The 26,189-nt window shown below is 48.5% G+C and overlaps 1 protein-coding gene across 30 annotated transcripts in view; it reads right to left on the reverse strand.

Moving 5' to 3' along the window:
• The window catches only part of LOC108000201 (forkhead box protein P1), a 199,376-nt gene that overhangs the window by 127,258 nt on the left and 45,929 nt on the right, over nt 1-26,189 (reverse strand). For 4 of the 30 annotated variants that reach the window (XM_062083805.1, XM_062083803.1, XM_062083804.1 and 1 more), the window contains exon 2: nt 16,715-16,768. The exons of the other annotated variants lie outside the window; for them this stretch is intronic. The gene's annotated coding sequence lies outside the window, so the exon portion shown is untranslated. The remainder of the gene's footprint in view (nt 1-16,714; nt 16,769-26,189) is intronic. 30 annotated transcript variants of the gene reach the window in all.

The following is a 26,189-nucleotide window of genomic DNA, read 5'->3' on the forward strand; positions in this document are numbered from 1 at the left end:
CTCGTGCCTTCCACTAATACCTTTCGCGATCGATGAATTATTCATAAAATGCTACCTCTTCTTCGCCGGTGTTTTGACTTATTGTTAGCCTTTCTCGGTATGTTGCAAACGATCCTTGATGCCCGCATAAAAATCGCCTCTGGGTTTTCCTCTTTTGTCAATAAAACGGCCATGAATATCGGTATTCCAAGGAAAAGTGGCTACTAGGCAGGCACCCTGTTGCCTCCTCCTCAACCCACCCTGGCGCCTGTCCAAAACTCGGCCGAGTCGGCTGAACGGAAAAACCATTTCGAATATAAAATTTCGATTTTTAACGTTCGATAACGTTCCTTTCCGCGTAATCCCTTCCCCGAGAGGAAGCACATCAACGGGCCCATACATCACACTGCTGCCCGTCATTCCCCTACATCGTCCAACCAGTCCAATGTATCAATCTTATCCCGCGTTTTGCATACCATCCCGAAACACTCACTCCGCCATTGTTCCCCTCGCAAGGTTACATCGTCGGGAAAATTCTCGATCGAGGAGCTCGAACACGAGCGAAGATCGACCATCTCGAATGGTATCAATTACGACCAACACGAACGACCAACACCCGGTCGCATCGCTCTCTCCCTCTCTCCTCCCCCTCCCGCTATCTCTAATATCCCCACACACCCTCCCCCTCCCCCATCTCTCCTTCAATCTCCAACTTCTCTATCCACCCGACCCCTGCTGCCTTTTCCACCAGACCAGAATCGGCCTCTCCCCACCTCAGCCACGACCAGCCTCCTCTCGGTTCTCCACCTCCTTCGCCCCGCAAGGCAGAAAATCTGAGAGCGAGATAATTACGGTTGGAAGCGCGGATATTATTTAACCAACATTTCGCTGCACAGACCGAGGGAGTGGATGAGCAGAAGAGGGCCAAGAGGCAGCGGCGGCGGAGGCAGAGGAGGAGGAGGAGGAGGAGGAAGGGCTGCCGGTCGGAAGGGTAGCTGCGGAGGAGCTCGAGGGTGTTCTTACACGAACAGCCCAATCAAATATAACGGGGCGCCGGTGTAACGCCGGCTAATATCGCGCGGGAACCTCTCCTTCCATGTTTTCCAATCTTTTCGTCGTTTTATATCGCGATAGAAAAAACATTGGGCCGCGCGTATTTCGCCCCCAGGCCCCCCTCCAAGCCTCCCACCATAGATATAATATTTTACTTTCCGCGGTAGAGACACGAGAGAGTCTAATCCAACCGGTCGGTCGGTTTTCACACACACACGCGCAGGTTTCTTGGGAGGAAGAAGACGGTTCGCGGAATTATCCGTGCACGCTATATGGGAACGTTAGCAGAAGAGAAGAGGAACGTACACGAATTTTCTCTACTCTGGCACCAGTTAATTCGAGCTGGACATTCAAGTTGAACGTGTCAAGAGATCGAACGAAATCACCTGGCTGCAAGTACAATCTTCCTGCCCGGCGTTTGCTGTTGGAGTTGTTTACTCGAATGGCTTCATCGTTTAATAACTGCGTAGCTAAGAACACGCGGAGAAGAAATGGTCCGTCTCGTACCAGCGGATTGATCTGTTTTGTTCTTGTTGGGGCGAAGAGCGAGAAATTCGGAACGAAACTGATTCGTGAAATTACCGGATAACGGCAAGCTGATGCCGGACGATCGAACGGAACGAGTGTTCTCCAACTCCGGCTCGGAGCTCAATGACTCATAAATTTCTGGCGAAAAATTCTCGACTTCCTAAATATCCCCCCTGCCCCCTCCTTCCATGTTATGAAAGGACGCCAGCTGACAGACGTGTCTCGACGGCGTTTCGACGTTTCGCAATCCCCGGTCCAATTACAAGGCTCCCCGGATTTCGGAAGGCTCCGCGATTCATCCTCTCCCTTCTCCTCTCTCCTCCTTCTCTTTCCTTCTTTCCTTCGCCAACCTCGTCCTCCTTCCTTTCAACTCTTACGGAGCCACCCTTTCTCCTCCGTTAATGAACCGGTGGAGAGAAAGGGAGAAAGGGTGGTGGAACAGAGAGAATCTAAACTTCGCCCTGTGCCCGGCTACTTTCTCTCTCTTCCTCTTACTCGCGCGCGCGCAGGTTTTCTCTTCCTCTTTTTCTGTTTTTTTCCTCCCTCCCTCCCTTTCCTTTTTCTTTTTGCCTCCCCCCTTCTCCCCTCCATCAGCCCAGATTTCTCGCCACAATCGGAGAAGCGAACCGAAACTTTCGATTCTCGAAATCAATGGCATTATTATTATTACCAGTTTACTCTTTTTATTGTCCGAGACAATGAGGAACAGGGAGAGGGGGGAGGGGGAGGGGGATCGGACATTTATTATATTCGGAAAATTGGTAATTGGTCTCGCGAGTTCGACGAGTGAAGAGAGGAGTGAAAGAGGAGAGGTGGAGGGGAAGGGAGAAAGGAAATAAGAAAAAGAAAAAAAAAAGAAAAGAAAAAAAAAACGAAAAAATAACCACGAGAAAGGAGAAGAAAGAAGGGGACGACTAAACGTCGGGAACGTCGTTAGCCGGCCAACGATTGAATCGCGATAAAAAATAAATAGACCGAGAAAACCGGGGAGGGGGAGGGGGAAGGGGCTCGAGAGGCGCGTGAACGCGCGTACACAGGGGGGAAAAAAAAAAAAAAGAAAAAAAAAAAAAGAGAGAAAATATCGCGACGTTCGAAAACGGAATTTAACGAAACGGAAAGAATCGAATGAAATCTCGCGATATTACGCGTCCGCGAGAGAACCCATAGGAACGTGTAACATCGAACCCGTTCCATCCTGCACCTTCGCGCGATCGATTTTAGCTAATTGCAAAGCGTCGGTATGCGGCCACGGGAGAAGGGTAGGAGGGGGACGGCGAGAGGGCATGGAAAGGGTGGGAAGAGAGACGAGAAGTGGTTGAAAAGGTGCCGGTAGCTAGTCGAGAGGGGTTGGCCGATGGTACGGGAAATATGCAAAGTGTTTACGATCGCGCAACATGCTGCCAGTCCACCTTTTTTCCCCCTCTTTTTCCCCACCCCTCGAGATATGGGGATGCGGCGAAGCTTGGAAGGAAGTACGGTTGGCTCGCCACTCGTGATATTAATGTACAAAAGCTCGAATCCCAATTCACGCCACACACGCTCCCAGAATTTTCGAGCGGCTCTTCTCTCCTTTCTCTCACTCTCTCTCTCCTTCGACGGTACTCGACAACGGAGAAAGCTTCTCCTGGGATACCGAGAGCTTTTCGGATTAATAAAGGTAGCGAGGCTCGGCGTACGCGAAGGCGTTCAAGCATGAAAAAGCTCGTACCGCGGGATGTTTCGGAAAGACGCGTTCTACGAAAGATGTTACGAAAATCTGTTGGCGAGCTTAACAACGTTAACAACGTTCGGATTGTCGAATATATATATATATATATATATATATATATATATATATATATGTGTGTAAAACGCGGTGTGGAAAATTGCGAGAGATTTTCCTTTTTTTTTTCGAGAAAGATTCGCGGGGCGAGCGACGAGGTTACGCGAGAACGATGCGCTTTGAAAAAACAGGAGTGACGATTGAGATAAAAAAGCCGCGGCTCTTTGTGGCTCTCTCGTTTCTCGCTGGGTCCGCTTATAAAAACGCAATTTCCTTGTAACAATATAGCATAATAAATGACACGGGGGGAGGGTTGCCTTCTCGGGGGTTAAAGAGGCCACTTTTACTCGGCGCGGACCAAGCAGCGGCAACCTCCGATTCGCCATTACACTTTGTAATGTACTTACGTAACTTGTGTTTATACACCAACTTTTCCCTCCCCCTCGCTTCCTACGCCCCATTTCAACCCTTGTCCCGCGGCGTTTTGCCCCAATATCATTTTTAATGTCTGAAAATTATCCTCGTCCTGGCCCCCTCCCTCTTCCCTCCACTCTCTCTCTCTCTCTCCTCCCTTCTTTGGCGCCTTCAGCCTTCTCCTCCATCGTTTCCTCCGAGAAAAACATCTTCGCGACGTAGCGTCGAGAAACTTTGGATCCCTTTCGCGAAACTACTCTTATTAAACAGCGTTTTCAACGCGAACGTTTAACCGGCGGCCGCGAACTCTCGGATGAAACAGCGGCCATAAAAATTGGTGGCACGGACTCTTCTCGAATTCCACAATAAAGCCGAAGGGGGAAAGTTTGATGGCCGCGGGGGGTGAGGATTATGCGAAACATCTGTTCCGCGTTCGACGAGAAGTCGGCGAAGGAACAACAAGCTCGACGAAAACGTTGTCACGCGTTGTGACTTGTAACTCGGCGAAACGATGACGAAACGATTCGTGCTACGAGGAATCGTGATGCTTGGAAAAGAAGAAAAAAGAAAGGGAGTGAGGGAGGGGAGGGAGAAAAGAAGAAAATAAAGAGAAATAACGGGAACGACGCGCGACGACGAAACGAAACGAGGAAAAAATAAAGGTGGAGGGAGGAGGACCAAGGTTTGTGATAAAAAATCCCTTGGCCGGTTGGATATAATATAAAATAGGGGAATAAGAGAAAGATAGGGAGAAAGAGCTCGTTGTCACGAGAAATTAATTTTTTAAATAATTTCTGACAAGCTCATAACAATGCGTGGAGCTCTCTCTCTCTTTCTCTCTCTTTCGCTCGCTCTCGCTTTCGGCTTTCGAGACTGCTCCGCAGCCCCGACGGGGGTGAAAAGAGCTCAAAGCACACTCCGGGCGATGCAATTACGATACCTCGACGAACTTCATCAAGTCGGCTGTTGCATTTTTCGTTTTTTAGGTCAATACGACATTTTACAAAGGGCGCAGTTACCCCGGGTTCGGACGGTAACGATGGGGATGAGGAGGAGGCCGCCCAGAACGCGGAGGCGAGGTTCAATGCAACTGCATTGAAAACAAGCCAGCACGGCGCAGCACGGCGCATCGAAGCCCCTGGGCGCTTATAATCGTTATGTTTAGTCGCCTTGTGTTCCTGCATTTTCCGCGGTATTTACACTTGGCTGAAATCTCATGAAAAAATGATAGAATAAACACCGGCCTCGACCATCCCCCGGAAATAGGATATCTCGATATTTATTCTGCGCTTTGTGTCGTACCCCTATTTATAATGAACGCCGTTTACCAATACAATGGTATTGGGAACCGAATCCCCTCCCCCTCCCCCTCCTCCTCCTCTCCCCCCTTTCCCCTCTAGCCGGCCCATCCTTTGTCGAAAAGCTAATCGGCCGTTTTCCAACGATTCGTCCTGATCCTCCCCATTCCTCGCCACCACCGACCACCACCACCACCACCACCGCAACCATCACCACCACCACCACCATCGTCTCTCTCTTCGTTTTAATTCCGTGATCGAACACGCGTGATCCGTAAAAATGTCTAAATAGAAGGTTGCAATTGCTGAACGGGCGAAATTAATTGGTGGTGACCGTGCCACCTGACACTTTATCGTAAAGCGATTTTATTTGCTGTTTCGCTATCCGGACAAAAGACGATTATTACAAAGATTTCCTTTCCTTCCTTTTTCGCATATACAAAGTGGTCGAATAACCCGTAATTCAAACCTCCCCATTGTGTTTTTAGTACATTCCAAATGAAATTGTCACCAATTGTAAAGGAACTGATAACGTAACCAGCATTTTTTTCCACCCCGATTCCACGCCCCTGCCCGCTCTTAAGCGGGCACACACTCGACCGATGTTTATTCCGTGCAGACCATTCAACGACGCGAACGATATTTGCTAGGAGTTGAACGGCAAACTAAACGGGAATACGAGGTGGCCGGTCGGTGTCCTGTTGTGAGTAGTAAAGTGACAACCTTCGCCTCTTTCCAGGAAGCATAAGCTATCTCGCTGGCCTGTCGCTTTTGCCTGCAAATGTATTTTCATTGTCCTTTTATCCCCCTTTTCGATCGCCGCCGCCGCCGCCACGAGAAAGCGAGAGATAGAGAGGCAGAGAGAGAAAGAGAGAGTGAGAGAGAGGGGAGGGGGAGAGGTAAAGAGATACGTCTACCCGCGCGATTTCACCGCGCGTTTGATTGTTTTTCCAATGAATGAGACGAAATTATAAATAGACGCCCAGAAGAGGCCAGGTATTCTATTACGCTTTTCAACGCTCCTCCGATAGATAGATAGAAATTACACGAGCAAAAGTTCAGTCCTGTCGCTCGATTCGCAGGTAAATTGATACAGACGCGCGTATTGCCGGCCTTAACAACCGGTCGAGTAATTTATTGTTAGCGAACGTCCACACAACGACGATCGTACACCTTTCCAACCGAACGCGTTATGCTACGTATATCCCTAACGTATCTCCCGTTTTATCCCATCGATCCCATCGGGGGAGAAACAGTAAGTAAGAAATTCGAGCCTCGAACGATAAACATTTTTGCAGATACGAATCCATTATCGAACGAAATTATTATCAAAATTATTGTTCATCCCATCCTCTCATGGTCGAATCCATCTCCACGCCAAAAATCCACCAAGAAATCCACTCCCAAATTCCCTTCCTACTTCCGTACTTCCATCCCCCTTTTCTCCACTCCCCTCTAACCAAATATCGCGCGACTCTGTGTGCCGGTTCATCACCGATCGGGATTCAAAGTTTCACCCGTCGAGCGTGACGTCTTCTTTCGAACGGGTGGACGGACGAGGCAGCGGAATTGCCGACGTTTCTAACGATGCAGAACGACGCAAGCCGTCGGGAGCCTGCCTGTTGCAGGCATGGGGGGTTGCAACGGGCGGAAGAGTCGTGAGCGAACCGAGTGAACTCTGGTAAACAATCGAGCGGGGGCGTCCACCACCCATGCTCGGTCCATCTCTGATTGCTAATGAATCCTAATGCTATTATGCATACAACAACCGGTGAAAAAAAAACCTTAGGTCGGAGAGCGCGAGGGCAGGAGTCGGCTGGCTGTCCGTTCGCCCGGCGCGGCGGCGTTCTCTTCGACGGTGACGTGTGCACGTACGCCTTTGTGCCCGAGCGTGTGCGCGCGTGTGTGTGTACTTGTGGGACAAAGAGTTGTGCAAACACGAGTTTACCAACCGGGGGGGAGGGGGGGAGGAGGACATTATTGCCCCGGAGCCAGGGCTCGGGCAAGTTACCCAGTCAGGCACTTCGTTAGCGCAATCCTTTTTGCTCGTTACCTTGCAGGTTACTTCGACCTCGATGCGTTACGATCGTTACGATACCCTACGTTTCCACGTACGGACACGCAACTTGGACGTTGTGCAAATCGTCCAAGAGTCGCTCGTTCCTCGCCTCGCGAAATTTTCCAACTTTTTCCACTCTTTCCCCGATTTCGCGAGAGAGAGAGAGAGAGAGAGAGGAGGAGAAAGGAAAAAGGGGGAAGGAAAAGAGAAAAAAGAAAAAAAAACGTGAAAAACGTTAGGGAGGAAACGAGCGAGAGGATCGATCGGAACGAGCAGCGCGAGTCATTTTCATCCCCCTAATTTCTTGGAATATTCCGGGTTTCACAATGTAGCGCGGAAAATCACGGGTATAGAGGGTTTTCTCAATCAGCGCGCGACCGTGATTCGTCGTGTATTGTCGCGTAAAAAAGGCCACGCTCGAGACTGCGTATCCCCTCCCCACCCTCCGTGTTCGACGAGGGCATCGTCCACCACCAGGAGGGAAAAAAGAATTTCCGCGAGCGGGCTGCGGCGGCAGTGGTGGTGGTGGCGATGGTGGTGGTGGTGGTGGTTCGTGTGTAACTCCTAATTTTAGAATACCACACCACACAACGGCATTTTCGAGGCGTCGAGGTTGTAACCGTTCTATGAAATTAGTTTCGCGGGAACTCTATTTCGTTTCCATCGTATCACTCCGTGCCGAACATTCCGGATTTTCGCGCGATCATAAACTCATGCATACGATGCATACTCAAATTGCCCGTGTGGTTCGATGTGCACATGGTACAGGGCAGTGCGAGCGACTGCATATTATTCGTTTAATAATCGATAGAATCACGTCATCGCGTGCTCACCTCACGATATAAACTCCCACCCCTTTTCACCGGTCTTACTTCTCGGCCTGCTCGTTCGTATTAATGCACGTTACGTGCTGCCAGTGTTTGCCTGCCCGCTCGCCCGCCTCTTGTTGTTGTTGTGTCGAGAAATACTACACGGACCGCACACCACCGCCGCATCATCGCCCTCCCTCCCTCCCGTCCCTCGACAATAAAACCGATACCGCGCGCACGTATTTACGAAATTGCCCGATCTCCTCGCGAAATCGACTTTCGCGCGGTGTAATTAACCTCCCCGCTTCTCTATCAACCCTTCTCTCTCTACCTTCGACGTACGGACGTGCCAACGTGCGGACTCGAGAGACTGATCCCCCATCCAAGATCATTTTTCCATCCAAAAATCGTAGGAAAAAAATCTTTTCTCTTTTATTCTAACGATCGATCGATCGATAGATCGTCCGTACTCTAAATGCTACGAGGAAATAAACCGATTGGAGGAGGGGGGGAAGAGTCAGTCGATTTATCGCGAAATGAGAGAAGAATCGAACGGAAGAATCGCCGCGGGGTCGGTGCACACGGCGCGATGATCCAACGCTTCATCCCTCTTCGGGCACGGGCAGGAGCAGGCGAGGAGGAGGCGAGAGCGAGAGGGTGCAACAATAGCGAGACAGTTACTGTCAACACACTCGGTGCACATTAGTTGTTTCGCGGAAGCGGCTAAAATGTAAAACGAGGATACTCGGGGAACAAAAGGAGAGGAAGAGGGTTGGAGGTGGAAAAAGGTATAGGATCAATACAATAGTATATTTGTACAGACCGACTGATGAGGGGTGGTGCCTTGCAAGTGGGAGGCACGGCTCGGGGTCGGCGGTGTCTGTGCCAGGGGGATGGGGTATGCCTGTTGTTTACCGTGGAAGGGCCAGAGGAGGGTTGTGGAGGTAGGAAAAAAACAAGCAAAGACGGTAGCGCTATAACAGGTCTCTGTGCTGCGACAAACCATTCCTGCCACGTGAATCGTCCCCTGAAACGGCCGATATTCTTGCCTTTGAAAAACTGGAACGTGCCCGTGATTACTTGGCAGAACTTTCCCCCCCTTCCTCTTCCTCCTGTGTTTCTTTCCTTTCGCGTTATCGATCATCCTACCGATCTATCGTATTTTCATCGCGATGAGTTGATGAAAATTTGACGAGGGGAACGATAAAAAAAAAATACGATCAAGGTCGCAATTATCGAATTCAGGCTATCTCTCAGATGTAATATTTTTCCAAATTTCTCCTACCTCGATAAATCATTCAAGAACGATACGTGTATACACATACACACATACACACGCGCGCATAATATAAATTTTCGTTTGTTCCGCGCGTTGTTTATTCAAGATAATCCGCGAGAAACTGCGTTGATCGGAGTGGAAAAAAAAATTCGAAAAGAGTTAAGAAAAAAAAAAAAAAAAAAGGAAAAAAAGAATACGCGACTGCTTCTTTTCAGGCGGCGAATCGTAATTAATATTATCGGTAGAAATGAAAAACTTTAATGAACAAGGGTGGCGAGGTCGGTGGCGGTCCGTCCGACAGGCAACAAGCTACGCGGTACACAGCCTCTCGAAATCATTATGTCATATCCACTTCATTTGTCCAACCCTATCACGTGTATCCGCCTGTGCATACGTGTGCACCGGCATGCCTGTGCACTTGCGTTGCTAACCCCATTGAATGGAACGTATACAAGCATCCGCTCTCACTCGGACAGAGCTTTTCGCTTTTTCACGTTTTTACCCCGCCAAACAACGGGGTGAAAACACAAAGGATTTCCCGCCGTTGCAAGCTGCACGGAGTATCATTAAACAAAAATGAAAGACAAGGCCTAATTAATAGTATTGTCGTCATCTATACATACACGCGCGCATAGTTTATATACAAACTCGTTGGAATATACGAGAGTTCCGAATATATATATATATACGCATCCATAAACGTACACACCGGTCACGGTTGCAATCGTGGCCGCAACGAGTCAAGGCACGGGTCCATAAATAATAGCGTGACTACAAATATTCGTTTAATAAATAAACCACGATTCCACCGATAATCGGGCCCGAATCGTAATTAATCAACGTTATCAACGCGCCTACCAACCGCCCTACCAACCACCCCTGTCGAGAGACCGGAATTAAAAAAACGATCTCCGCTTAACTTATCAGCCTGGCGATGAAATTAAAAAAGTATCTCGCGATCGCGCGCGTGTGAATTTCTCGTAGCAGGTGGTGGAGGTGATGGCGGCGGCGGTGGTGGCGGTGGTGGTGGTGGTGGTCTCCGGGATCGAATACGAATATATTATATATCCAACGAAAATTCATCCGATGGAACGAAGAGATGGTGGGGTGGGCACGCGTTGGCAGACGAGTTACGCGGTAATTAACAAATATGCAATAACTATGATTAGAGTAACAGTATCGCAAATAGAATATTTTCATTTGACAGGTATGTAATCTATGGGAACGGGGAAAACGGAGAGAGGAGGAGAGGAGAGGAGAGGAGAGGAGAGGGGAGGAGAAGAGAGGAGAGGAGAGGATCGGTCCCGCGACAAAGAGCTCGGGTTTGCAAAATGAGGATCGAAAATCAAAGCCCACTTAATAACGCGCTGATGAAATCATTCGCGCTCGCACATTCGAGCATCGAAAATGTCAGACGTTGAGGGTCATCCACGTTAATGTATTTTTGATTAAGTGGCCCGAATGATGGTAATAAATAATAAAACGGAGCACTTGTTTACAGGCAACCGCAATTGAAATTCGATATCCGCTTGTACGAGCAGACAAGTATTAGCGAAAAATTAAACAGGCAGCGGCGTTTGTGCCTCCGACCAGACAATATACGGACACTGTAAATACGATATTGCAAAGAACGGATCTCCACCATCCCGGATCGTGGACAGAGATGGTAAAAATTAACCAAAAATCGCGTCCAATTCGAATTTCCAACTTTCCAACGATAAATCGAGAGAAATTTGGGGGAGAAAAGGGGGAGAAAAAAAATATATCCCCCCCGGATAATTTAGATTTTTCCACAGCTGAGCGCGGATAATGAAAGTTCGATCCTCGAACGAGATGAAGGATGATCCGCAACCGAATCCGACCACGATGCCAGCCTGCCGGCCAAATTTCGTCAACAGCGGCACGGAGAGGGAGGGAGAGGTGTTCGGTTCAACGGCCTTGAAACGGAAAAAGGGGATGAAAGTAACGCGCGTGTGTGTCCACGGGCCGAGGCACGATCTCAAGGGGTTGCGGGAGAAAATTCGGTGACAGTATCTCAATATACCCCCGAGACATTTTCTAACGCACGCGAGAAATTCGCACAAGGGATCGGTGGTGGTTGCGCATCGCAAAGGACCCGAATCTCGACGTGGTCCCTCCGATTCCTGCCACCTTTCTCAAATAATCCTCTCTCGCGGACGACGATACGTGGTGTGCTGGTTGCTTTTGCGCGCGGGAGGGAGCAAGAGTCGCGGAGGGGTGTGTGCTGGTGCGTGTGCCCGCACGGGAGAGAGGGGCTGAAACTTACATATGACAAATTCAACGCGCTCCTTCCTGTCCTTCCTTCTTTCCTACCGGCACTGACACCTATGGCCCTGGGCCACGCTGGCTATTATTATTTTCATTCCTTCCCGCATGTCTGTCTGTCTGTCTCCTCTGTCTGACTGTCTGGCTCCAGCACCTTCTCACACCATCCAGCCCCACGGAACTCTTTTCCGATGTTTTTTTCGCCCGCCCACCTTACCCCTTTCAACCACCCAACGCCCCTGATCCACCCACCTTCCGCCCACCTCCGCCAACCTCTCTCTTTCCACGTGCGCGCTCTTACTTCTTCTTTTTTCCCTTTTCTTCTTTCTTTTTTTTCTTTTTTTTTTTTGCACGTGACTACGGATCCTCGAGGACATCGAGGCCGCTTTTGTCCGACGAGAAGATTCTCTTCCTGGCGGGAGAGACTCCGTTTCATCGCCACCGATTTTTCTTTTTTTTTTTTTCGAAGTAGAGGAAAAGGCGCGTATCGAGCCTAGCCTTTTCTCTCTCTCTCTCTCCCTCTCCCCCTTTCGAATATTTTATTTAACGAAAGAAAAGGAGACGAACGTCTAAGGGAATACCCGTTCTTTTTTTTTCCCCCCCTCCTCCTCCAATTCTACAAATACTCGACGGTCACGTGACGAGCAATTAAAAGAGGATGAAACGAAGCACCTGGCGAGAACAGGGCGCGCAACCCCTTGAGGACTTAATAAGAAGGGGTAATAATAACCAATTTTATCGAACGTCACTCCGTTTCTTTGATATAGCGGCCACGACCGCACGAATACGTGGTAAACGCACATTAATTTCCCAGGCAAATAACCGGGATTCATAAGGGGAAGGGAGGAGGGGGGAGAGGTTGACTCCCGTGTGTACACCCGGAGAATACGTACCACCGTACGTGTGTCCAGAAAATACGGCCTCCCGTCTCCGTGGAAAATAATGCCATCAATATAAAAAAGGCGACCCACCGCGACGCGGTAATAGAAACCGATTTGTCAGGAAGCTTTTACATTTCGACGCAGTGGGTTTCACATCTGATAGCCCGTTTTATCCTGCGGGACCCTGTCCCGTGTTACTCTTTCCCTTCCACCTCCTTCACCACCACTAGCCACCACCAGGCCGTTTCTCTATACCAGCCAGCCCAGGGAATCACACCGACCACCGCGGCCCACCCCATCTCACGACGTGAACCTCCACCACCGCCTCTCTCTTTCTCTCTGTGTCCGAGTCACCCCTCGGTTGCCCGCCCGATTCCTCCTCGTCTTCCTCGCTTATAAAGCCGAGTAGATAGGAAATCTTGTAAAATGGCCCGACGAAAGACAAATATTACCGGGGATCACTGACAGTGAGATCCGATTTATTTTGCGGGATTCCGGGCTAGCTAGCCTTCCGCGACCAACACACACGGGGCGAGGGGAGAGGATGTATCTTTCCTCGATATTCTTTCTTCGTTACACCATGTATATATATATATATATATATATGTGTGTATATATGTTTGTGTATGTGTGTATGTACGTACGTTTCGCTCGGCTATTCTTACGCCCTCGAACGAAAAAAAAAAAAAAAGGTTTCCGTTTAGATTTGGAAGAAGAGATGGTCAACAACAAGTCGTGGAATAATTAGGAAAAATTGTTTGTCTTGAATGAAGGGGGAGAGTATAATAAAAGTGGAATTTTTCGGCACAAGCACACAATGGCGGTGACCACCAGCCCCGAAAAGAAGAAAGAGGGGAGGGGAGGGGAGGGGAAAAATGGTGTAATTACACGGTACGAATCGCGCGCGTTCGAGCCGTTTAAAAACTTACAGCTCGTCCATTCCGCGGAACGGTATTCGCGGAAGGGCGCTGCGGAGAATGGCGTAAAAGGATAGGGGAGGGGGGAGGGGCGACTGTTAATTGAAAACTACCGAAAAGCACAATTGCACGAGAATTATTTCTATTCATTAGCCGGGTGGTTGGTTGGTTGGTTGGTTGGTTGGTTGGTTGGTTGGTTGGTTGGTTGGTCGGTCGGTCGGTCGGTCGGTCGAGCCAGCCGCCGAAAAACTTTTCCTCGACCAGGCGGTTTTTTTCCTCCTCCTCCTCCTCCTCCTCCTCCTCTGTTCCCTCTCTCCCTCCCCCTTCTGACTGTGGTTCCTCTTCGCGTACCACCCTCCACCCCCTTCATAACTACCTCCGCCTCGCCCCACCGACCGCACCCCTTCTATCCGCTGGTCGCGCGTGGCGTAATTATGTAACATAAATACAATCCCTCTCGCGACGTAATTTTTGCGGTATAAGCTCAAAAGCCTGGTGGTGGGTAGCCCCACCCCGGCTGGCCACACGGCGGACTCTTCTCTCTCTCCTCGCTGAGAGGAGCGAGCTTTTTCAGGAACGCTTTCGCAAATCAATTTATGGCGTAACGCGGACGTTCTCATTGTCCACGGGGGTAGTAGCCGACGGTCGCCTCGTGGCTAAACCTTTTGTAACACCGGCAGCCATTGTTGTGACAGAAAATTATATCGTAATGCTTATTTACGACGAAAATTCTGAGCCTGCCTTTGTTGCCGCTTGTCAACCGTTCAATGCAAATGTCCTACTAATGGAGAACTCTTTTTCTTTTTCTTTTTTCCTTTTCATTTCCTTTTTCTTCTCCTTCTCCTCCTTCTCCTTCTTCTTCCCTCTTTCCGCTTTCTCGTTTCTCGCGCACGCGCGACGATACGACGGAGCGAGGACAGAACGAGGATTCGATTCGAAAATTGCTCGAGATATCGATCGAGATGATCGAGTTCGACGACCTGATCCTCATCGAAATTGAAGTGGATATGCAACGTACGTGGATTATTTATTCACCCCCGCGACGAGAGAGGAAAAGAGAGAGAGAGAGAAAGAGGGAGAAAGAGAGAGTAGAAGGCATCGATGAAATCGAAGAAGCTCGAAAGATGCTTCCAGGAATTCCGGCGGGAGTATTTTCGTCGGTCAATGAATTTACAACCCCTCTTTAACGGAGTTCACCCTTAACCGCTTAACGAGAACTGCTTCACGGCACGTGAGAAAAAAAAGCTAACTGGTTCGCCGTGGATGCGGGAGGGGTGGGGGAGGAGGGCGTGTAAGCGGTCTTGAGGGGTGAATTAGCGCGAAATAAGTGCAGAAGAGTTTCAACACCCCGGGGGTGGCCCAACGATAGAACGAGCCACACAAGTTGCCGGGTTTCTGTACGTGCACGTACAACGTGGCCCTGGTGTGAGTCCCATAAGAACATCGTAAGGGTGAGAGGGCGGTCTGAGTCGAATGAAACGATACCTACTGCCGTTAGGGTGGCTACGCCACTCCGGGTGGAAGCGAGAGGGCGGAAAACGACGTAACGCGCATAAAGTAAATTGCCGCGAAATCTGCGCGAGTTTCCAGAACGGCGTGGATAAGCGAAACAAATAAAATAAGAGCGAAAGACGAGACGGCGTGGAGATAACGGGGAGAAGAGGTGAAAAGGGTAACCTCGAGGGTTGATGTGATTTAAGGGCCGGAAGGTGGCGCGTTTTCGAATATACCCAAGAAACCGAACTCGACCTCTTTTTCATCATCGTCTTTCTCTTTCTTTCTTTTTTTTTTTTTTCTCCTATTCCTACGAATCCAACGCGTCGCAAAATATCGTATATGGCACATTTTGACGATAATTGACATTCGTACGAAAAGAAAAAAAAAAAAGGAAAGAAAAGGAAAGAGAAGATAAAAAGCTCGCGGATTTTTCCCTACGTTTCACGTTTAGATTTCGTCCCTCTTTCTGCCGCGGCGCTATCACCGACGATAATAATCATAATACACCGGGACAAAAGTAATAGGAACAATCGCGGTGTGATGCGGTCTTTTTTTTTTTTTTTTTTTCGCGGAACGTTCTGACGTTTTCCTCTATTCAGTCCCCAAGCCGAGCATGAAAAAGCACACATCGTCCGTTACCTTGGTGCACGGTGTAACGCCCCGCCACCGCCACCGGCCTCCTCTGATTCTCTCTCGCTCTCTGTCTCGCCTCGTCCGCCATCCCCCCTTCCCTCCCCTCGGTTTTCCCGGCGTATCGTCGCCACACGCAGACCATTACAATTTCAGTTACATTTTAATTAGCAGAGAATACTAATGTTTCGCGAGTGGCGGTCGCCAGCAAGTAGCCAATGAGCGCCAAGTTGACTCCTGCAACTCGAGCCCGTTTCCAGAACCCGACCTCTCCGACCACGCGCGCCCTCCACCGCGTTTCTGTCCCCACTATTACACGCCCGGCAACCCCGTGAAACCGACATGCATTTCACACCCCATATTCGCCACTTTATACGCAGAGCGGCTGGCCCGGCGAAAAAACGAACGGAAGAAAGGAAACGCGCGCGGGGGTGGGAACAAAAAGAAGCAACGCGCTGTGTTCCTCATTTATGTTATTAGCTCCCACTTTGGCGCCGAGTGTTCTTCACAGTGAGAAGCAAAGAGGAAAAAAGAGGAAAGAAAAAGAGAAAAAGAAAGAAGGAAAAAAAAAAGGAAGAAAGAAAGGGAGAAAAAGGAGAAAAAGAGAGGAGTTTGCAACACCAGAGTTGGAAATAAACCACCCTGTTATTCGCGTGTTTTCCGCGTTTTCCGCCCTCTCGCTTTTCGCAATTAACGCGCACGCTGAAATGCACCCCGGAACAGCACGGATTTCTCGAGATTGTTTCTCGAGCTTTAATCGTCGTGAAAAATTCGCCGTTAGTACGAGAGATTGAGTACGTGATAAATTTTCATTTTGTAGGTGGACGAATAGAAGAGAGAGATTTAGATGTTGGACGAGGGAAAGGGACGAGGCGGGGGGAGGGGTAAAGGAATACTCGAATAATATAAAATATTCCCTAAGTCATAAACTTCCCTTGCTTCTTAACTGGACGAAATTCCGAAAGTTTCGGTATCGGTGGTCGTACAACAAATGCGATTATCGATGTCTCGCATCGTTCATCCCCCTAAAACGACGGGGAGTAAAGCGTGCGCCAGACCCCACGAGCTCGTTCAACCCTCTCCCTTCGTCTCTGTCCAACTTGCGTACTTTGTTTTGGAACTTGTCCAAAAATAATATCGCGAGGTCCGATGTAAGTTATCGATAAAAGGGAAAAAGAATTATACAAAATTTGACACGTCCGACGAAATAGAAAAAAGAAACAGAGAAGGAGAAAAGAAAAGAAAAGAAAGAAAGAAAGAAAAAAAAGAAAAAAAAGAAAAAAAAATTGCACGTCACGTACAAAAATAATCGTTCAACTCACATTAACAAGCCATGTCACTTTGTCTCAGAAGCCTGGGAAGTATACACCACTGACCTGAAGAAAGAAAATACACCTACGTGTTAAAAAAATAAAGATTGAAACATAAAAAAAGGGGGAGGGGGGAAAAGAAAGAAAAGAAACAAAAAAGTTAATCTATTCGTCCGAATAAACTAAAGAATAAATCGCCACGACTTATCCTTCCCACTTGGACGATTCAAAGACCATGGTCGAACCACCGTCTATCGTCTCCCGTCATCGAAACTTGAATCCCGTGAAGCCAAGGACAATGTGGCCACGCTTTTGGGGTGGCTTGACTCGTCGAAACCCATTCCGACGTATCCTTCGACTGGACGCGAGCCCGCCAATGAGGCGTCGGTGCCGTTAATTAACGAACTCGAAAAGTAACGTACTGAAAGTACTGAACTCGACGAAGCATTGAGGAGGGATTCCGGGGGGAGGGGAGGCGGTCGAGGAGGAAGGGAATGAACGAGCCGAGCGCAGGACGGAAGCGCGCGCGTATAAAGGGTCGGTGTCTGGCCAGACGGGCAGAAATGAAGCAGCAAGGGTTTTGTTTGTCCGGCTGTCCACCCCTTTCCTTCCCCCAGTTCACCCCCGCGGGCTGGAGCCCTCGCTGTATGAACCTCGCGGCCCCCTTCAACCCCTTCTTCTCCACCTCGAACTCCATCCTCCGGCACCCCTTCGGTCTCCCTTCACTCCTCCTCCGCTTTCTACCTCCTATCCAGGCCCCCTCCCTCCTTCCTCCACCCTGTTACACCCTTCTTACACCCTCAGCCTCCCCCTCCCCATTACCGTGTTACACAATGCAAGTATGTGTACACCGTTTGCCCACATTCCCTCGCATCGTATATCTTCACGAGCTATAATATTGATTACTTCGAACTTCGAATTTCACCCCGGGGCCTCGATACGTTACTCGTACTCGACTCGCGAGTAGCGTGAGTCGTTACGTATCATCCACGTTTCCTACGATTTCGTCCATCCGTACACGTTACACTTCTCTTCCTTCCTCCGACATCCTTCTCCTCCCTCTTCCCTCTTCCCGCGATTCATTTCGTAAACCAACCTCGTATTCCAGAGATCTAAATCCGATCTATCTTTACCACGTTTTAACAAGCGTCGCAATGCGGACAACATTTCGACTTTGCGACTTTGATTTCTCGAAATTAGACCCTTCATCCTCGCTCTTCCTGCAATTTGGTACCAACGTTTCCAGCCCGTGCTACTTTCCGGTTTCGCAGCCGGTCAACCAAAGGGTCAATGATTAAAAAAGCGCCGCTACTGGATATATATTTCTGCACGAGAGAAAGGTCGGTTGGAAACTTTTCGTTTCCCTTCAATTTTGCACGAAGATTGAAATAAAGTTTATCGTTTGTCTACAGTGTGGAAACGTAGGTAGGGAAAAAAAGCGTAGCAGTCCGTGCGCAGTCAATTTTTCGAGTCCTTTCCAAGAGGAGCCCGTGTGTTCCGGCTAATAATTGGCGAATGAAAAATGCAACAATACCAGGGAGAGAGAGAGGGAGAGAGAGAGGGAGGGAGGGAGGGAGAGGGAGAAAGCCGGTTGTAACTCACGCTGGCAATATTCAGCTAAAAGACTCGTCATTCCGCCCCAGTAAACGGCCACACGACTTAAATTGCGTCACGACCATCCCGCCAACGTTTAATTCCATTCGCGATCTTTCCACCCCGTTCTTCCCACCGCGATTTCCAACCACGGTTTCAACGTTGCTGCTCCTCTCTCTGATTCGCATCACCGCCAACACCGTATGTCGCGAATCGAAGTACAAAGAAGCAATAGTAGAAATAAGATAATTGCTATTACAATTGCAATTTCATCCAGGACGATGAAGTCGCGGAAAAGAGAGAGAGAGAGATAGAAGGAGAGAGGAGAGGAAGATAGAAAGAGAGAGAGAGAGAGAGAGAAGTGTGAGCGAGGAGAAGATACGAAGAGGTCAGGAGACGAAAAGAGAGAAAGTCAGAGATGGGAGACGATGGTGGTGTATAACTGCCACAGAGAGTTGAACTACAAAGTGCGTTAATGTCGCGCTCACACCCCCTTCCTATATACGCTCTCAGCGTCGCTCCAATGCCGCAGACAGTTTGTTGTCGAAGCTTCGGGGATTACACAAATGAGCTTGTTCAACGAGAGAAATGTACATTCCCGGTACAAAGCTGCTCGTGCTCGGCCACGTACGGAATTAAAAAAGAGGGGGAAGAAGGAGGGAGGGAGAGGGCGGAGGAGGGACGAAAGGTGAAAAAGTTCCGCTTCGCTATCGCTCGCATCGTGGACAATATTTTCTTTGCTGAAAGCCCCTGTGCCGCGTAGAATGGGATTTCCATCGACCCGCTTCCGTTTAAACCCTTCAAGAACGGAACCCGCTTTTATCGGAGACCCTCCTTCCGTCAATATTGCCCTGTACATGTTTTTACACGCATCTTTCCTCGGGAAATCACCCTTTCGGTTTACGCATCGTTCGTGGATCGTCAATTGGATGGCTCGTCGATCTGTGCTGGGATATTGTTTTCTTTCTTTTCCTTTTCTTTTTTTTATCCTTCACGGGCGAGATAATACACGCGTTACGAACACGAGATGCCGCCTACTCGGCGTCGATTAATCGGGGAGAAGTTACACGGGGTATCTGATAGTTTCGTAGAGACTAGAGGAGTGGAGGCACACGGGAAGAGAGAGCGAGAGAAAGAGAGAGAGAGAGAGAGGAGGCAGTTCAGCCCCTGCACTAAGCATACCGTAGGGGCTAGGGATAGTAATTGTATACGTACTAAGAGAATGGCAAGGTAAACAAAACTATGTAAGATTGCCCCATTAATATACATATCTCTTGGTTCAGTTGGGCCGTGAGAGAGCCGACCGACCCTCTCGCTGTGCCTTCCACCGTTGTGCCTTCCAAAGGGAGGGGGTGAGTAGTCTTGGCCTTAGACTCCGGGGTTAGACTCGTTCGAGAGCAAGAAGGGTACACAATGGATATTGAGACCATAATTTACGGCTGATTGTTAGCCCCGCGATCTATGGATTCCACCGTCCTACCTTCCTCCACCGCTCCTCCTTCGACCACCTTCCTTCATCCTCGTGTCGAATTTGCGTTAGGTTCCTAATAAGTGGCGGGAGAATACTCCGTGTGTATGTGTGTACACTCGGGATGGAAGTCCGAGGCATTAGGAGGAATCCTCGTGGAATTGACTTGCTTTCAAAGTATCGCTGCAAGATTAAGATTTCTCGCGAAACTCTGTCCGAGGAGAGGGAAAATTAATCGTAAAATTGATTGATCTTAACTTCCAAGAAGAAGGGACGAATAGTTTCGACGGATGGGTTGAAAGATTGCGATAAAATTTAATAGTGGAGGGAAGGATGGAGCGTGGAAAAGGAGAGGGATTGATTACGCGTGAAAGCGGGGATAAGTTTGTTTTCGAGCGGTATCGTTAATTGGCTAAAACTCGAGTGGAACTGTACCGTACGAGGTCACCCGCTCTCCGCTTACCCCGGTCGGGTTCGCAACAAGAACGCCGGTTATAAATTAATTACGAGGGTCAAATTCACAACTGGGTCCCATTCCACCGGACGATTTTGGAGGGAGGAGAATGTCTTACTAGTTTCGCCGCTGGCTCAAGGGACCGAGTAAAAGGAGGAGGCGATGTTTGGCCTTCCTTACGAGGGACCAACTAACCAGCCGACCGACCAACCTGCCACTTACCGAAGGATAATAACGTGGTAATCCTGCCATGAGACACGGATGAAGTCCTTAATAACCCTATAAGCCCGAGATATATGTTGCATATCAATATAAGCAGAGACAAGCTGGTGTAACAACGGTACATTATATCCCCTCCAATCTACGCAACCTTAATTAACTTATCGCGCAACTGTAAGGGTGTAACGATATCGATTAAAACGAAATATCATTTTATAATTATCAATTGACACGACGACGATACATGTACGTTCCATGCAACGTGTTCCCGGCGATCGACTACTTTCGATTTATCGAACGTAATAATAATAGCAAAACGCTTGTTTGTCTTCGTGACTTGTATAATAAATTATCCCAGCTGAATATTAAATATGTATCGTATTGCCTTGCCTCACACGCGCTCATAAACGGCCGCATCGCAGAATTCCAATTTCGAATCGATCTTCGGTAATTTTCCAAAATTTTGCAAAAACCCAACGCGAATTTCAATAAAGCCCTAGTAATTAATTTGTGATTATATCACGAATGCCGGCAAATTCGCGTTACGTTGCATAGCGCGATAGGAATGCAACCGAGTTCAACAAGCGCCAATACGAAGTGCGTGATTTAGAGAGACGCATAAACGATATTCCGATATGGTTTCATGCTGATACTCGCTGGACACTCAACCGGGCAAAAATTGACGAGCGACAAATCGGCCGCGAGCGAGCTTCCACGAACTTGTCACATTTTTCCCCTCCCCCCATCGCATTCCCTCTTCCCAGCTTTTGTTAATCATTCCGGAAATTTGGCCGCGAACGGATAAGATTCTTCCACGATTATTTTTTTTTTTTTTTTTTACAATTACCGACGAGACTATTAGATTTTCCAAAATCTAATCGTAGAAAACTAACGAAATAATTCCGTTTCAAGAGCAAGAGACACGAGATACGAAGCGATAACGTCGGGGCGAGATCGGACGGCGCGGCGAACGAAACGAGGAATAAACAATGGTGCGTATATATGTGCGCAACTTTAAATATAGAAATCACGGCGGAGAGATACGGCGGGGGCTATCATCATGGTGGCAGCTATTGGACGTAACGACATCGACATTTTATCCGCAAGACGGTCATCTTCAAGACGCCCCCGTTCCCTGGCCGGGGCAAAAAAACAACGATCGTAACTGCGCAGCGGACGACGACGGTGTTATGAGCCGTTTTCCTAACCGATGGGGGACAGGTGGCGGCGAAAGTGGACTTTAACAAATGGTCACCAGCTAGCCAGCATGGGACGTGCCTACTTGAGATGCGGCACCAGGATCTATGCCTTCCATTTCTCATCGGCGCTCGGCGGCCAAACAATACCCTAAACCAGCTATGTAAGAACTGTCGAGCGCGAGTGAAGGACTTCGGGGCAAGTTGATCAAAGTCAAGGTACTTCCGCAGACCCTTGCCAAAACCGTTCACCCCAACAATGCGTGAACAAGATAGCGCGAGACGAGGAGGACTCCAAGTTATTTCAAGTCTGTGGAAGACTCGTGCGATGTGGACTCGTCGTTGGTTCGATTCGTTGGTCGGATCGTCGAGCGATCAACGAGAAATCAACGAGAAGAGAGAGAGAAAGACAAGGCGTTTCTAATTCTTCCTCTTCTTCTTCTTTAAATAGAAGACACGCGTTTATCGTGCAATTTCATTGAAGAAGAAACAAGCAGGACGAGGGGCTCGAAAGTATTCCGCTCGTAACGATCGTTTCTCGACAGTTTAGAGTTTACCGGGATATCGGGCGTAAACTGCCCTCAGGGACCTTGTTAGTTCAATTCGCCTGAACACCCTTTTCGTCGCGGAAAACTGCCACCCCTTGTTGACCACCCCACACCACCGTGAGTTTTCCGCGTATGTTCCCGCTGTTATGTTGCGTCCTAAGAGGGACGTTTATGGAAATATGCTTCCTGTCGTGGAAGGAGATCCCTACTACTCTCTGACCAAACTTTGGCCAGCCAAGTTAATATCGAACGGTGCGTGATCGGCTTCTTTCCCCCTTCCCTTCTGGAGGAAACGTTGCGAGAGAAAAGGAGAAGGGGCTAAAGAAGGAAGGAGGGGGAGGGAAGCGGAGGGAAGAGAAAAATGCGGATCCAGAATGATGAGAGAGAGAGAGAGAGAAAAAGAGAGGAAAAAAAGGGAGAAAAAGATTGGTCGAACGACCATCGGTCGGAGTATTGTCAAGGTAGAGTATTGTCCTGTCCTGCTTCCAAAATAATCGTGGACCGGACCTAATGGGGTATGAAGTCCTGATATCAAAATAACTCATCCGTGTCCGGTGCGTGGTCAAACGGTTGGAGCGTTCTTTCTCCTCGCGCGTTCATCGCGCCAAAAAGTTAAAAATAGTGGCAGTAAAAAAATTCCTTTCACCAGGTGTCCCATTGTCCGGCTTGGCAGATAGAACACGGAGAGATGGTTACGCGTCCCTGGCAAAAATCTTGGAAGCGTGGACGATAACGCGCGTCGCTGTCCACCTTTGTCCACCGCGTGATAACAATAACGTTTTCGAGGTCTTCATTTTCTTTCTCTTTTCTTCCTTCTCTTCCTTTTCTTTCTCCTTTCTTCCTCCTTTCTTTTTTTAATGACGACAAATTTTCCACTCTTTTCCAGGTCGATGTTCACGCCGCGAAAACGATCGAGCGGCGCGGTTTCAACGGTGCGCTATCACGGACGAATTATCGATTATCCACAAATGACGTTTAAATTTTTGATGCGTTTGTATTTTCAGTACACGGCCGTGTATATCGATAGAAGAAACGGTTATAACGTATAGTAGTGTCTCGAATACGCTGTGTCACAATTTATGCGACACAGTCTCTACTACTAACGTCCTATTGTTATTCGATGAAATAGAAATCGTTGTCGGCATGTTATGAATATTATTAAAACGACAAGTTAAAAGATCATTTGAATACTGTCGGAAAATTCTCCGGAAGTGGAGTACAGGGTTAGTGACACTGTGTATCGACGTAAAATGTCGATATCTATTTCTAATCCACGTAATCGGACCGGTACGTCCCGTATTAACATCTGGAATGTTTGGTGACAAAATACACAAATGGACGAAACGGACGGTCAAAAACGGACGATATCGCGTTGGTTGGATCGGATCGAGCCACCGTCATATTTTTTAATAGGCGATCAACAGGTTCTCTTCCCCTTAAAGAAGAAAAAAAAAAAAAATTCTCGTAAAATATTTTATCCGGTAACAAATGGCAAACGGTTGTATTACGTCCTTAATTTTTTTCGTCAAAATTATGCGCAATTAAAAGACTTTAAATATCCTATCGCGCAACTGACTTGGAAATATCTCTGACCTTTGTCCGATAGTAAATCAAAGGAACGCTTAGCAAAGTTAGTCCCTACACTACAATTATTGCGTTCGTAGTTTTTTCTATTTTTACATCCCAAGAATATACGGTCTACGTGTACACCATCTATATTGTCTCATAAATAATACGAAGCGAAAGAGACACGGTAATAACTTTAGATGTGACAACAAATAGCCAGCGCGAAACCGACTGGTTTTATGCGACAACGGTTTCAATATCTGACCAACAAACCACACGCCATTCTTTTAAATTATACCAGACAACTCTAACCGACCAACAAAGCCGTCCAATTAAAGTCGGGCTGACCTAAAACAAAGAAATCCTCCTTAATCGGTAACCACAGCTGACTCGACTGTGTTTGCTTACTCACTTTTATTCATCCACCCAATCGAACGGCTCCTCGTTGAAACGATTAGAAACGAATGGCTGACGAATCGAATCGATCGACACGAACGGACACTCGACGACGACGACGACGACGACGACGACGAAACCCTAGGCTTACGTAATCGTTGTCGGAAAGCGAAATTACCCTAAATAGTAACAGGGAAGGTCCGTGGGGATGCCATATCGGACGAGTCGAAGGATAGGGCCGTTGGGTGTAAAAGGTGGCACAAGCAGAGAGGTGAAGAGAAGGGTGGAGAAGGCCGGTTTTCACCCTTGCCAAAGTCGAAAGTAGGAACCGCGACTATGGGTGAAGCTAAGTCTGTCCGTGTAATGGGGCATCGGCACGCGATTTCCAAACCCCTGCCCCCGTACGCGATTCTAACTTTCAACTTTGCCCAGAACCACCCCAAATCCGCCCCCCTCTCGTCCCACCGGCATGCCCCATCCCTAGCGGTACAGGGTGTTGCGCTGTGACTTATCGGCTCTAATTATTCGCCGGCAAGAAACCGGGTGGAGAACCCAACGATCAGACCTGCCACCCTCGTAAAGTAGCTTTTCTCCGACGCATCGTTCCCACCAGCACGAGTATATACGTATATATATACATACATACATACATATATATAGAGAGAAAGAGAGAGAGTCGCTGTTTTCGAACCATTTCGTCGGTCGAACACTCACCCGATTCCATTCCGTGCAAGTGATCGCGTTGCTGCGATGGGCTCTGCGATAAAACGATACCTCATCGACGATTAACTTTACGATTATTTTAATTAGAAACTGAAAAAAAAAAAAAACGTAATTACGCGTTACGATGATCGTTCCTTTTTTTTCTTTTATTCAACTTTTTTTTCCCTACCGTCCCTTCCTCTTTAAGAAATCGATCCTGAAGATGAAAAGGGGGGGAAAAAAAAAAAAAAAACTCACCGATCGAGTTAGCCATATTGGGTGAAATTAAGCTGTCTGGCTATCTGGCGTAACTAGCGACGATCTTTGGAACGAAGGAAGGCCACCCTCTTTCTAAACAACGGTCCTCGCTTTGGTGTGATAATTTTTCAATTTGGCCTCATGCGTTATTGACGTCACAGTAGACGTGCACCGACATTAGCAGCTCTTTTGACGAGGAGTCTGAGTGGTCGTCGCGCAAAACAATGCTAACCCCGGTGGTATCATACAGCCTCCCTCCTCCCTCCCTCCTACTCCCCCCTCCCCCTGCCGCGCCAGCCTCCTACCAGCCCGCGACCCCCCCCGTTTTAACCCTACGGGAATAAGGAGAGTCGCAATGTAAGCAACACACAACACGTTGTGTGCACCCATGTTTTTTACATTAGCCAGACGATACTTGCCCCAGAGTATGAGAGAGCTTGCCAGTGTGGAATGTCTATGGACGCGCGTCCGTGTGTGTTTGCAAAACTTCTATGTGTTGGCTACAAGTTCCCTAGCTCTTAGTAACCTTCTGCATTTCCCTGATCCCCTGCGACCCTATTGCGCCGAGAAAGCGACCGCCGCGCAGCCTGTTTCCAGTTTTTCCCCTTGTCCCCGCCAAGATTTTCCCCGCCAACTCCTCTGGAAAAAAATCCCGCAAGAGATTAGAAATGGATCGGGATTAGATCGGGGGGAGAAGGGAAAGGGAAGAGAACTTGCCACTTTCCAATTTCGAGGAATCGCATCGCGAAACGATGTCGGGAAAAAGGAAAAAAAACGTCTCCTCGACTCGTTTCGAAACACGGACAAAGTCGAAGTCGAAATCGAATCCGCGTAGACGGAGTATCGCATAAACAAAACCGCTATCTAGACGCCACGAGGCCGACATCGTGTGCATCGTGTACACTTGACTGGCCCGTCGATGCCTCGGTATACGTTGCGCCGTGTTTAATATATAACGACGATTGTATATACATGGAACGGACGGAGAGTAGCGATAGAGACGGAGATGAATGGGGTAAAGTGGAGGAGGTCGACGTTGATACGGCGAAGGAGGAACACAGTGTGGGGCAAAGGGGGTGGATAGTAG

This window comes from Apis cerana, linkage group LG13 (assembly GCF_029169275.1).
Source record: "Apis cerana isolate GH-2021 linkage group LG13, AcerK_1.0, whole genome shotgun sequence".
NCBI lineage: Eukaryota > Metazoa > Arthropoda > Insecta > Hymenoptera > Apidae > Apis > Apis cerana.